Below are 13,930 nucleotides of genomic sequence, written 5' to 3'. Positions count from 1 at the left end.
GCACAGCTCTGTGGCGGACCCAGTTTCTAAAAGGTGGCTAAAGCTGGACGGATACGATGGACAGGGCATGTTGCAAGAATGCCGGACAACTATCCGGCAATGATGGTGGTTGCCTCAAATCAGGTAGGAAGAGGACGACTAGGGGGACCAGTTTTAATCAGAAGGGACCAGTTTTAACCTGCGCTTCAAACTGAATGCTGTCAGTTTAACCGAGATGCAATCTCGGTTAATTTATGGACACTTTGACAGCACTTCGATTAAAACTGAGGGTTAATTTATGAATTCGCTATAAGTAAATCTTCATCGGCACGTTTGGGCAAAAAATGTCCTCATTTTTAGTTGGACCGATATGGTCACCCTACATAACACCTCAATTGAATTTTAATTAAAATTTTGATCTACTTTATGCTAACTTTATTCTTATATTTATTCTAAATATTTTTGTCACGTGATGTGTGACGACTCCTTTCAACTTGCTTATTAACATCCAAGACGCAAACCACAATCAAAACGGGCAGCACGTTGATTCATTTTACTGGTGATGATTGTGATACGTTTTTATATAAGAATTATTTTGTGTTATGATTTCCACATGCTGTAATTTTTGTGCCAAATTGTTTGATAAAACAAAGAATATGTTGTTATAGAAGCATAAAAGTAAAAGAAATTGCGAAAGAATCTCACTATACATATATGACATGGCGCTTCGATCGCTTAAAATGTGATACACCGATTAAAGCATGGACTACCACCCGCCAGTGCAAGTCACCACACTTCTATACTCACCATTACACCACGTTTCCGTATCAGTATGACAGCTGTCATGGCAACAACACACTTTATTTCACCACCTTAAATTTTCCGGAGCGCCGAGAGAGAACTGTCACGGGTTATATTTTTGCATTATCTCTTGATTTCGGTCGATCCGTCGACTTTGTCCTGTTTGTGGTGTTGATTGTTCGCAATCTAGTTCGCTGGAGTCAGAGTGTCAGGAACCGAGTTTGAAGGTGGACGTATTTTGTTTGGCTTTTCCCAGGGTTTCCATTGGTGGTTCAGTGCTTTCAAGTGAGTTGTAAAGTGATACCTACATATTGAGAGTAATAGATTTTGTGGAAGAAGCATTGTGTGACAGATACGGCGTCGTAAAAGCAAAATTAGTGAAGCGACTAGGGCAGAAAATTATATTTCTAGTTGAAAAATTGAGGTGTCTATTCCAGTTGCCAAGGTTGCTGCCGGAGCTGGCAGTCTAGTGCGTGACTCAAGCGGCCTAAATTGGGGCAAGTTGTGCAGTTATCGAAAATCCAATTTGGGCAAGCTCCGAAGTTGTCTGAAAAAGAAAACGTGACGGGTGTCAAAAAGTTGGAATAAAGAATTTGATGCAGCAACAGTGGTAAATTATTGATTCATACGGCTGTGCTAAAGTCTACTGTGTTTGCGCCCCTTCTGTGGAAGTGAGACGATTAGTTCTCGGCCTTTTTTCCGCTGAACAGCGAGCAAGTGTTTATCTATCCATAGCGTACGCTATTTAGAGCGAAGCTGTTGTGTAACACTTGATAATAGTACACGACTGGTGCCAACGAAAGTGTAGCGTCCGACAGCGTTTGCCTCTTTAGAGCTAGAACACACGGCGCACTTGAGCATCTAAAAGCGATAAACAAGTCAAGGTATGTTTCCTTTTGATTTCACTCTGTCCCTATCAATCTCTATCGTTCTTCTTCCCAACTCTACGCCTAAAATCAAGATCTCCCCAATTAGGTAGTGCTACCTTTTTTGGTGATTAGTGCGTCTGTGTTCAGGGTTAACCATTACCATTAGGTTTAGAATAGCTAGAACAGGGGGTGACGAGCTACGTAATCTTGCGTGTGTGTTTGGCGAGTGTTTACAACGCATTTTATAATCAATTGCATACCATATCTAGGCTTGATAATACTAATTAATGATGGGTTTGGCGCAATAATGTAAATTTTTGCTGAACTGGGGTCTAGACTTAGTTTCATTCTAGTCATAACATGAAAAAATAACAATTTGATTCAGTTTGTTTAAAATAAGACTTGAATGTGTTAATACTAAACATTATTGAATTTCTGTGCAAATTACCAATTAAAGCTACGTAACCGTTTTGCAAGTCGATTATCGATTTTCTACTTACTTCTCGCTGAGCTATCATTATCACCGTCATTGGTACCATCGTCATCATCATCAGTACTACCATCATTACCACCAATAGCCATCGAATTACAACCAACCGTAAAACGTCCGATTCGCTATCGGAATGTTCTTTGTACCTACCATTGAACCATTTGTGCACGGCCGTTTGCCTTTCTTATTGTATAGTGCATGATCCTTTCGTCCACTTTCCTCTCTATTATTGGCCTGTCATATCCCGACGATACTACGCCTTTGGCCTGTTTTATTTTTCCATCTCATCATGTACCATACATCACCATCGAAGTCACGTTTTGCTCGAACAGTGAAAACTGACGTGGACAAGGACTAAAATCCATCGTACGATATGTATTGAACTGTTACGTATTGAGAGATATTGAGCGGCGAGGACTTCCGTATCGAGTTTTGGTTGGGGAAAAAAGAGAAATTCACTGGAAAATAGATTCGTTGTAATGACGTGTATAAATGACTACAAGTGGTTTCAATTCAGTTTTTAACTCTGAATGGTGGTAGTGTATTTCCAGAATAATTCACACAACAATTCCGCTTGTCATGAATTTCTTTCGTTTACAATTGATTGAAACAAACAATACTGACTCGAAATTTCTGAGTAAAAATGTTTTCTAACTGTAATCTTTGCAATGCTGTTTGCTGGTAATCGTTTCATTTGTTGGTTGGATCAATTTTGATCTTAGAAAGTACCAAAAACTGGTAGTGCGTCAATCATGATGTTAACAAAGCATAAAAATCGGTAAATTTATCATTAATCGACGATTGTCGTTAAGATTATTTTATTACCAGTTTAGTTGATGAGGATCTGTAGAACTAGGCAAAGCCCGAATGTTGCAAGCGCAACCCTAAAAAGCATGGGCAGCATAATGAGCGGTGTTCTGTGGCTAATTTGGTCATTACATCCGGTTCTAAAACTCCAGTTTACACAACTTAATTAAGCTATATCACTTCAGTCAACAGCACTGATAGTAGGGTTGGGTAACGGTAAAGGTACATTATACTAAAATAAAATTGCTGTTCAAGCATCAAAACAGATTTCTCTTGATTTGAAAGGTAAAGTAGATGTTGAGTTTACGTTGAAAGGATTACGAAAGGTATAAAAAACCGATTGAAAAAATTGGGATGGGTGGATTTATTCGCAATTAATTTATAGGACCAAAACAAGGGTATCGTTTCAGGTGTTGCCTACACAAAAAATAGGATTATATTTGTTTTAATGTAGTTATAATAAATAACTAATTTAATTGAGTCAAATACCGTTATCATTCACCTACATTTTGTCGATATGAAACATAATTAAGCTTGATTTGTATTTGAATTGTAATTATTACGTTTTTCAAACGTCAATATTGAATAATATAACCAGTAGTATTCGAAATGCGCATATTTGTATGGGTTATTAAATAGAAATTCTCTTAGTTTTTTCGTTGATGAGGGATTTTCACAGTAAAAATGAAAAATAGTTTATAATTACTTAGATTAATTGTTTTATCTTACACCTGCGATGTTTTATCCTGCGATATAAAGACGACTGCTAGAGAATAAAGTGTAATTCTTGTCTATTTATAATAAATATAATTTAGTCCAATAAATGTATTAATTTTTGATTGGTATTGATTTTATTAGAGAGTGGTTTTAAACATATGAGTTAATTCGCCATCAAATAATTGTGGTTGAAGTGAAATATACTGTGCTCTGAAATTAAAAGTTAGTTTAGTTAGTTAAGCAAATTATAAAAAGGGCGACAAACAAATAACGGGGTCGGTACGGAAATTGGAATGGAGTAAGGTTATAGTAAACCTGTACATTAAACACTGAAGAGAAGGTCGCAACAAAATACCAGGTCCGCGTTAGTACTTGGATCGTGACATAAGATGTCATAAAAAGAGTACTATTCCGGTGTCAAATCATTCCGGGGTCAAATCCCAACCACGTAGAAATCACGAATGACCCAAACAACGTCATAAGGCGTAACACCTGGAAGAAATAGGTAAAAGCTCAAAACAAAAACAAACAGTCTCATATTTGCCAGTATTGGAGTAAGTATTGGAACCCAAAAATGACCAAGTCGACGTGGCTCCCGAACTTGAGCTTGTCGTCGACCATGACTCCCAGGAGTTTTAAGGTCCGCGTTGACGAAACAGTGCAGTCCCCGACGCTGATATTTGGTTGCTGCACCGACTTGATTACCTCCGTTTTATGATGCGCTAGCTCCAGTTTCTTGGAGTGCATCCAACCTTCAATAATGCTTATAGAGCAGGCAGCTGTCGACGCAACCTCTATGATAGATCCGTAGACTTCCAAGGTGATGTCGTCTGCAAAGTCGACAATCCTCGTCATTCATAACGTTCCACAACACCGGACCCAGTATGGAACCTTGCGGAACACCTGTGGTGATTGGAACCCACTTCTGACTATCCTCAGTGTTGTAGAATAGCACATGATTCTGAAAATAATTTTCCAGAATTCTGTACAGCGACACCGGCACTTAGACGTTCCGAAGCGAGTTGGTTATGGAGCCCCAACTAGCGCTATTAAACGCATTTCTCACGTCGAGCGTGACAACTGCGCAATAGCGGATACCTGACCTCTTGCGCTGGATTGCTACCTCGGCTGTCTTACGCCATTACGACCCTGTAGGCCCTTGATCTTTGCCATTACGACCCGGTAGGCATCACCCCGCGGGTTCGCATTGGCACTAGCACACAACCTTTCAAAGCAGGCTCGTTTACTAGCTTGTGCCACTCGGCATTCAGCCCTGCCTTCGTCAGAACGAGCTCTTTGCATAATTCTCCTCGCAGGAAAGCAGGCTCCGCGGAGTTTCGCAATTTCATCTGTCCACCAGTAAGCCGGTGACCTGCCATACCTAGGTCTACCTTTCCTAGCATGGTAGCGTCACAGGATCGCGACAGTACCTCAACCAAATGATCAGCGTTCGGATCGGGCATACCGCGATCACCGCACTCGCTTCGGATCGCTTCCACAAATACTTCGGGATCGAAGTATGATGTCTTCCATCCACCGGTGGTTGGAGTGTCGGCTCTACTCGCCGCCTGCCGCCTCGTTATCTGACCGACACCCTAGCGGACCGCCTGATGGTCACTGTGAGTGTAGCCATTATCTACCCTCCAGTCTCCTATCAGACCAGGACTGCCGAATGTCACGTCGATGATAGACTCTGCACCATTCCTGTTGAAGGTACTTGTGGTGCCGACGTTGGCCAGATCAACGTTGAGCTTTGCCAGAGCCCGACCCCTATGGTTCGTGCGACGACTTCCCCACTCTACCGCCCAAGCGTTAAAGTCGCCCGCCACAACCAGCGGCCTTAGACCAGTTAGCACAACTGATACTCGGTCTCCGCGTAAACTGCTCGATAGACCAACGGCATAACAGCTGCAGTAGAACACTCCACCCACTGGAGCCACCCACTCGCCGCAAATCCCTCGTCTGCGGTTGACACAACCTCTTTAACCGGGAACCTACTTGTCGTCCATATAGCCACCGTCCCGGACCTGTTCGAGACCCAGTTGCCGTTTCCGACAGGGACGCGATATGGGTCCGAGATGATGGCAATGTCCATTGCTGATTCATTCAGATCCATTCAGATTGAGTTGTGTCACTTGCAGTATGAACGTGGCTTGGTCGCCGGCACACCGGCCGGGCACCTTAGACCTCCCGTTACGTGCTTTGCGTCCCATTTACCGCTATAGATCAAGCACTTCGGAGGCTCCGCGTAGTCCCTTCCCAAGCGACAATTTCGGTTTGATTACACTCTTATGATGGCTTTTATGACCAAAATTGATCAGGAAAACCGCAATAAGAGTGCAATAAAACTTCCGTTGTTACTTGGGTTGCTTTATAGCCAGCGCTGCCACATCTCCTGCACAATTGGCTTCTATCTGGCCCCGTGCAGTTCCAGGCTTTATGTCCGTGCTCGAAGCACCGGAAGCAAGCCTCCGACTGCTTGAGCACATTCAGTGGGCATACCGACTACCCCACTAGCAGCTTTCAGAGCTTAATTTACGTCCGCCTGCGGAAGTGGTATGGTGGCTGCCTGGGTCCCTGCCGGACCCTTGCGCAGACGAACCGCTTCGGTTGCCACAGCCATTCCACTTTGCTCTTTGAGAGCTTGTACGACCTCGCACGCGTCGGTGATCTCATCCAGGTTCGTAAGCTGGAGAGTCACTTATGATGTGAGAGTGAGAGCGAGAGCACGTACCTGCACTCCCTCCTCGAGAACTCCTTCTGCTATCGGATTGTATGCGGAACTCTTCTTGGTAGCGTCCTTCTTTAACTCAACGATCATTTCGCCCGTGCGTGAGCGGCGGATGCTCCGCACGTCTGCACCCAGATCCCTGAGTAGGGCGTCTCCTCTGATGACCTTCAGAACCCCCGAGTATTTCGACCCGTCGGTTTTCAAGATAAGAGCGTCGCCCTTCTTCGCTCGCTTCCCAGTCGGTTTAGGTGAAGTTTTCTCTTGTTTTCTTCTTTGTCTTGACCTCGATCTACTTGCCACCCGTCTTGGTATTTCTCGCTGGTTGAACCCGCTAACCCGAGGGTTTTTACTGATCAGGCGTTTCTTTGGTCCACCAGGGGGGCCATCCCCCGGAGACTGTCTCAGACGCTTGGCAGATGCCTTGCCGCTGTTGGTAGCGCTCTCTGTGTTCTCCTCCCTACTAGCACGGTTGTTACAAAGTTGTTGTGATAACCGAAATATGACTAATTTCAGTCGTAATTCGGTTGCTACAACTAAATCAACCTAAAGTGTGCTACTTGGGCTGGGCCGCGTTGCGACACTCCGTCAACGGGCAGGCATCCGTCTGTACTGACTTCGACGTCTTCACGGTCACGGTCTTCGCCTCTCCTGCACGCGCCACGAGGTCGTTGTGCGTTTTGGTCGCTGCATACAAGGTTCTCCGAAGCATGAGCAAGCTCTGCTTCAGGTCCTTCGAGAAATTGCCGCGACCTGACGTGAACTCGATGATTATATCGGGCTGCTGTGACGCTGCTGCCACTTTAGGTAGTGCGTCCCTGTACTTTTTCATCGCCCTAATTAGCGCTGGGTCGTTCATCGCTGTGTCTGGTTTAGAGGTGTCCTTCTCCACCCTTGGTGGAGAACGGTGGACGCCTCCTCCCGCGAACGGGTTTTCTACTGTATCTGCACTTGCTGTAAATTTATTTAGAAGACTCATTTTGATTCTAAAGGACCCCCTATCCAAACCCATTTAAAGTAGTCGCCTTGATGATCCCATGGCGATCTATGGAACAGGGAGATCCATGCGAGGGTTGGGGCAGCGCCTTATGGGCAACTGCACCTCAGAGCCAGATCGGCGTAAATCAGGAAAATGCATTTGAACCTACTCCCGCCGGGCAGTCGCCGGTCGATAGATTTGGAACGTACTTGAAGGCCTGCCAGGTTTTACGGGACGGAGACACACATGCACCGTTTGTCACCTCGCCGTTTCAAGTCGCTACCACGCGACTTTACTAGGGGAGCTCGTCGCAAATGCCAGCCCTAAGTCATGTGGTATATCGTGTCCGAATCATGTCCAATAACATAGCCGCCAGTTTACCAAAGTTGAGACCTTACTGGCATCGGCCCCAGTGGGTCATGATGGACCTGAACACCTGGTAGACTAGAAGTCTAAGGTCTAGGTGTCCGTCTCTCCGTGTCTGTTTACAACCACGGGTCCAATCAGAGGATAGTTTTTGGTTTTTCCCGGGGCTTGGTTGTATTACCAGCTGGCATCACGAGGAGGTAGGGATAAGAGTTGCTGTAACTGAAAGTGGTCAGGTTGCACTGTTATAGCCATTTGCTAGCCAACACATAGGGTAAAGTAGTCCAGAATGCACCGCTTAAGCAAAACATCATTTTGCAGAGCAACGGCGTCTTTGTTCCGCGTTTTTCAACTTCTAGAAGACTTTACACTTACTCCTGGCGAAATTTCCTAACAAAAACCAGTATTTTTTTGTTATTTTTGACGATTTTTGGCAAGAATCGAAATCATTATGTGAGGCAAAACGCCAAAGCCCATGGACAAAACGCACCAAGTTTGTGCAGCTAGGCGTTAAACGCAACCAGCATATAATACATATAATAACGTGTTGTATAAAGTCCTAAAACTAGGCTGCCGAAATGGCGGAAGCGTTCGTTATAGCGTCTGTTACATACGCTTGTTTGCTAGGATACAATGGGTTCATATCTCAACATAATTGACAATAAAATTTAATCATCTACTTTTCTCCAACTGATGTGTGGTGAAATATTGTAAGTTAAACAATGTACAATTAGGTTTAAGGCAAACTAAGTCCTATACAATACATAATATTGCGAAATTTTTTATAAATAATCCGAAACAAAAGATGTACTGCAAATTAAAAATATTTTATAACTGTTCCCGCTGTGATGCATTCTACCCCTGTTTTGTATTTAGAAGTTTTTTGCAATATATGTGAAAAAATGCCTGGTTAATGCCGTTTTTGAGATGAATCATCGAGTATGACAGTATATCAATTAGATAGACTTTATTTATTATGAAATTTGCATACCGATTAGTGGTAAAAGCTTAAGAGAAAACCGTGATTTCTTACATCGCGGATAATCGCTTGATTTTATTGGATCTGGTTATGTTTGATGCTTTTACATTCTACACAATTATGAATTAGCTTCTTTTAGACCAAAATAAAATGCGCATTCATAATTTTACCAAATAGTTTCCGCGTTTTTAAACATTTAATAGCATAGGCCATTCTACTCCCCCCCGCAACGGTGCGTTCTGGACGGTCTTCCTCTACAACCGTTTCTATGTTGGCAAACTTAGACTTAAGTTTGCGTCTTGGACCGCGCGCCCACTATCGTATACCTCCCCGTGGATACTCCCCGTGGCTTCGTAACACCGATGATATCGATGTCTTCTGCATGTCGTTTAATAGAATTGTACGCCGCCTTGAAGTCTATAAACAAATGGTGAGCCTGTAAGTTGAATTCCTGGAAATTATCGAGGTTTTGTCCCAAGGTGAACATTTGGTCCGTCGTGCAGCGGCTCTCTCTCGAAAACCGCACTAGTATTCGCCAACAAAGGTTTTCTGCAACGGCCTAGGTCTGTGAAACAAGGTGCGGAAGAGAATTTTGTATGCAGAATTATGGACAGTAATGTCACGGTGTTGCGGACTGCATCATAAGCAAATGATGTCATATTGAGAATGATATTTGAACCATTTTTAATTTGCACGTCGTGCAAACCAGCGGGGTTCAAATGAAAAAGTGTTTCAAATTAATCAAATTAAAAACGGTTAAACGAACGGGGTCGACGGTAAACCCTTTGATTCCAACTTTCCCCTCCTGTTATCGTTGCACCTAACAGAAGTTTACACGGTCCGGTTTCTGATTCAGCTGATCGTTCTGAAGAACGTACCCAGCTAGCATTTTCATATGTATAAATAAGGTAAAAATCAGCATAACGTACAGATATACATGCTAAATAAACCGTATTTCATGCGCAAAACTGGCAGATCCGTACTATTTTGGAGGCGATATACGTGATTACGAATAATTTTGAGCGTTACGACTATATAAGTATTTATATACGACAATATCCGATTGAGTTGCGAGTTGCTCCGTGCTACTGTACGATTTTGTGCTGAAAATCGTATGTATGTCAGTTATTATCATTATATTCGATAGAAAATCAACTTGATCCCACTTTATCCAGCTTTAGTTACGATTTCGAGTTTGTTAGGAGATATTTACGATAGTTTTCGTACATTGATATACGAGTTGGTGCTAGCTGGGTACCTCTCGAAGCAATTCGCCGCCTCCGCAAGAACCGTTATCCTGTATGGATGGAATGAGATAGCTCGCATCGTGATCTTGAGAGTATGCATTCTTCGACAGAAAAAGAAAAATGAAATAAAATTCTCATCAACCCGAAGCGTAAAGCATTGCAAAAGAAAAAAAATTCTCATGAGAGAGAGAGAAGGAGAGATAGAGAGAACGAGATAAAGAGAGCGAAAGAGATAAAGAGAGAGAGAGAGAGAGAGCGAGAGAGAGAGCGAGAGAGAGTGAGAGAGAGTGCGAGATAGAGAGGTAGAGAGATAGAGAGAGAGAGAGAGAGAGAGAGAGAGAGAGAGAGAGAGAGAGAGAGAGAGAGAGAGAGAGAGAGAGAGAGAGAGAGAGAGAGAGAGGGGCAAACCAAATGCACTTCTGCGCTACACTTTTACAGACTAGTTAGCGGAAAATTTTTTCACATTATTATGATATCTAAAGGGTGTCCCACATCAAATTGCACCACGGAAGAAATGCTGTAGAAAATTACCCATTTGGGTATTTTCTCTTGAAAATTACCCATTTGGGTATTTTCTCTTGAAAATTTAAGTAGAAGTAGTTTATACTGTATTCTTCACACTCTTTTTTATCGCGGTCAGTTTTTCGAAAATTGGAAAAAATGGCGTTACCCGAAAGCAACGCCGCGAATTTATTTTACACAAGCACCTGGAAAATCTTCAGCTCTCTCATTACGAATGATGAGACTTACGTCACGGCGAACTTCCGGCAGCTTCCAGGACTACTGTACTTCGCTGCCTAGCACAAATTTGATATTCCGAAGGAAGTAAGGATGCAGAAACTTTCAAAGTTTGCCAAGAAATACTTGATTTGGCAAGCGATCTGCTCATGTAGCAAACGGAGTGCACCGTTCGTGACTACCGGGACGGGCAGATCTACCTCAGGGAATGTCTACAGAAGAGTCTGCTTCCTCTGTTGATGCAACATGAGGGCCCTATGATCTTCTGGCCGGATCTAGCTTCGTGTCACTAAAATTAAACTGTTCAAATGCCACTGTTCGAAAGATTTCCTGAAGTGGTACGATGCCAACGGGGTCACTTTCGTATTCAAGGACATGAACCCCCCCCCCCACGTACCCATCGAAAAATACTAGACTATTATCAGGCAGACATTACGGAAACATCCCAAGGAGGTCAAATCTGGGGAAGACATAAAGAAAAAGTGGGTTTCCATACAGATGAAGCTGAAGCCAGGTTGTACAAAACTTTTTGAGTGGAATTAAGCGTAAGGTGCGACCATACGGTTATGATATTAAAGTTAAAAGAAATAAGTATGCCAAAAGCTTACTAATGGGTTATATTTTCGTGTCTAAAAGTTTGAAAAGGATCGGTCATTTAGGTAATTTTCTACAGCGTTTCTTTTGTGGTGCAATTTGATGTTGGACACCCTTTACTCAACATGTTGACCATAAACCCATGGCGCTGTGTCAGTTGCCTGATATTTTCAGTACCGCCTTTGTTTGGGTATCCATCTCCTTCGTCAACAGGTTTAATGGCAACACTCAACTATTTATTTTGATAGTAATTAACGAAACTATTTTCTGCGACATTTAGATCTGTTATGTAAATCTTCTGGACAGAGTACTAGAGACTAGAATGGTTGTTGTTGTTGTTGTATTTTTGGTAATCTAAACAAGTGGATGTTACAAAAGTGAAATAAAATTTAACTGGTTTTATTTTCACGCTGATAACAAAACAAAGCAAAGTGACAATTTTTAGCAACTCGCATTTACGATTTATTTTTATTTTTCGCCAGTAATGTTAGTGCTGCTTTCGTGCAAATGTTACTTACTTTCGCATAGAACTACAGCCCCTTTTGCTAACCACCTGAGGCAGCAACGGAACAGAACGGAACGGAACGTGATCCTCCCAATGAGTCATCTTCCGGCATCACCCCGTAACTAGTCACCAGTAAATGTAGCACGGTGCCGCTCTGTCATTTTTCCTGCGAATATCCTTCATCCCACCCGGCACTGACAGCTGACGTTCGTTGGTATTGGTGGCGCAAGAACTGGTAGAACTGTGGCAACAGTGAGCCAGCATTATTTTCCAAGCAGATTTATTTTCCTTCAGCAGCAGCCACCACCCACTTGGGTGGTTTTTTCGGTGCGCCAGTGTGAGTGTGCGCGCCTGCTAGGAATTTTGCTGCTAGAGCTGTCATTTCTGTGCACAGCCTTTCACAGTATCCTTTTGGCAGGCCTTGTGCAATCGTTACACAACTCGCGAACTGCAATCCGTTCGGTTGTCTGAAAGATTTTTCAAGTGTTGCCCCGGAATTCGGTGCCGTTCTGGTGTGTTCTGGTGAATTGGTCAGCTGTCGTCTGTTCGGGATTAGCAACCACTCGAGAGAGATAAGGAAATCGAAACCTAAGGTAAATTTTCAATTAGACCTGGCTGCGTGTGCCCCATTTTCTCGCTGTGTCGTTAATGGCTTTTGTGGCCCGCCTGGTAGGGAGTCACTCAGGCTGCAGACAATAATGGTGCAGTATTGTGTAATGTAATGCATTGCTTCCGAGCGAATGCTGCTAGTTTCCTGCGATGGTATGTGCATTGATTTTCTTATAGCCTTCAGGTGGACATCCTTGCGCTCCAGTTTTCAATGTGCAGTAGCCTAATTGTAATGAGTAGAAAAAAAAATTGGTTTGAATGTTTGATCGAAGATGACATTTCGATTTTTCGGTTCAGTCTCGTTTCGTGTGAAAGTTACATAAGATTAAAAGGGGCTCCAGTCGGTCAGTGGACTTCGAGAGCAAAAACGCACACATACAAGTGCGCTGTGCTCATGCAATAGAACAAGCATCGGTGACACAGGACGTAAAAACCAGTTACTACTGACAATCGATTTGTGTGTTCAGGCAGCGGGAAAAGTGTCGGCAGCATCGAGTGGTGTTGCTGCTGCTGCTGCTACTTAAGAAAACTCTACATTATAGGTACCTACATACATTCTTGCGTAGAACCCCATTGTTATCACTACTACTAATAAGGCCGGTGAAAATGGAAAGCAGTACAGGTTGACAGCTGACTCCGTGCCACCGAGCAGGCCAGTGGAAAACCCATGCAGCAAATTTTCCACTCGCGCGAATCGTGCGGAACGTTTTCGTCCTTTCGGGTGACATTTTTGAAAGCCACGTTTCGATAGCGATATGGAACATTCCGATTTGTAATCGATTGAAAAACTATAAATAAGTAGGTACTTCTAATTTTGCAGTGAATTGAACTCAGAATACATTTTATGTTTCAAAAATGGTTTAAAAAGGTTGCATTCAAGCAGAGAAATGCTATTTGGTTTGTAAATTTGCGGGTACTAATTTGGTTTCCCTTCTGTTCAAAGGAGTTTAAATTTAGGATATAGCAACTATTCCTTTGTTTCACGTAAGATATCCTGACCGACCCTTGTCAATGGTGCTTACTAAATGGTCAATCATGCGTTGTAAATTTAATTAAATTTTCGTTTTGCCGGCAGTGTGAACTAAACTGATGTAATATTTTACTTAACTTGCGGTCAGCACCAGTTAGTGGCTCTATAATATACATAGGTATTAAACAGAAATCTTTACAGGATTAATAGGATTAAGGGAGCTCTAATATTCGCATTCTTCTTTCATGAATAACTGCAGCCTAATATATTATCAACGGAAAGTATCATCATTAGTTATCTCCGGAACGGTTTACAAAGTTTCGATTACAAAGTTACCATTAGAACGAATAAGTTGTAGATATTTTGCATAATCTTATTTACTAACAGTCATTCTTCTTAGTGGCCGGGTAATTGCCAGTGAAAATCTTACGTAATCAATCATTGTCATTGGAACTGCGGTGTTTTTTTTTGTCTACAATATCTACTAGAAGCTTAGACTCTCGGCCATACATGATATTGTTAAACCTATTAGGCTGTCGTGGTTTTGTTCTC

At 42.8% G+C, this 13,930-nt stretch overlaps 1 protein-coding gene across 2 annotated transcripts in view; it reads left to right on the top strand.

Moving 5' to 3' along the window:
- The first annotated feature begins 945 nt into the window (after nt 1-945).
- The window catches only part of LOC128741279 (protein NDRG3), a 120,380-nt gene continuing 107,395 nt past the window's right edge, over nt 946-13,930 (top strand). The window contains exon 1 of one of the 2 annotated variants that reach the window (XM_053836974.1): nt 946-1,664. The gene's annotated coding sequence lies outside the window, so the exon portion shown is untranslated. The remainder of the gene's footprint in view (nt 1,665-13,930) is intronic. The other variant, XM_053836973.1, reaches the window with a different exon arrangement.

The sequence above is a fragment of the Sabethes cyaneus genome, chromosome 3 (assembly GCF_943734655.1).
Source record: "Sabethes cyaneus chromosome 3, idSabCyanKW18_F2, whole genome shotgun sequence".
Lineage (NCBI taxonomy): Eukaryota > Metazoa > Arthropoda > Insecta > Diptera > Culicidae > Sabethes > Sabethes cyaneus.
Note: the sequence above shows the minus strand (reverse complement) of the source record. Positions and strands in the feature narration are given on the sequence as shown.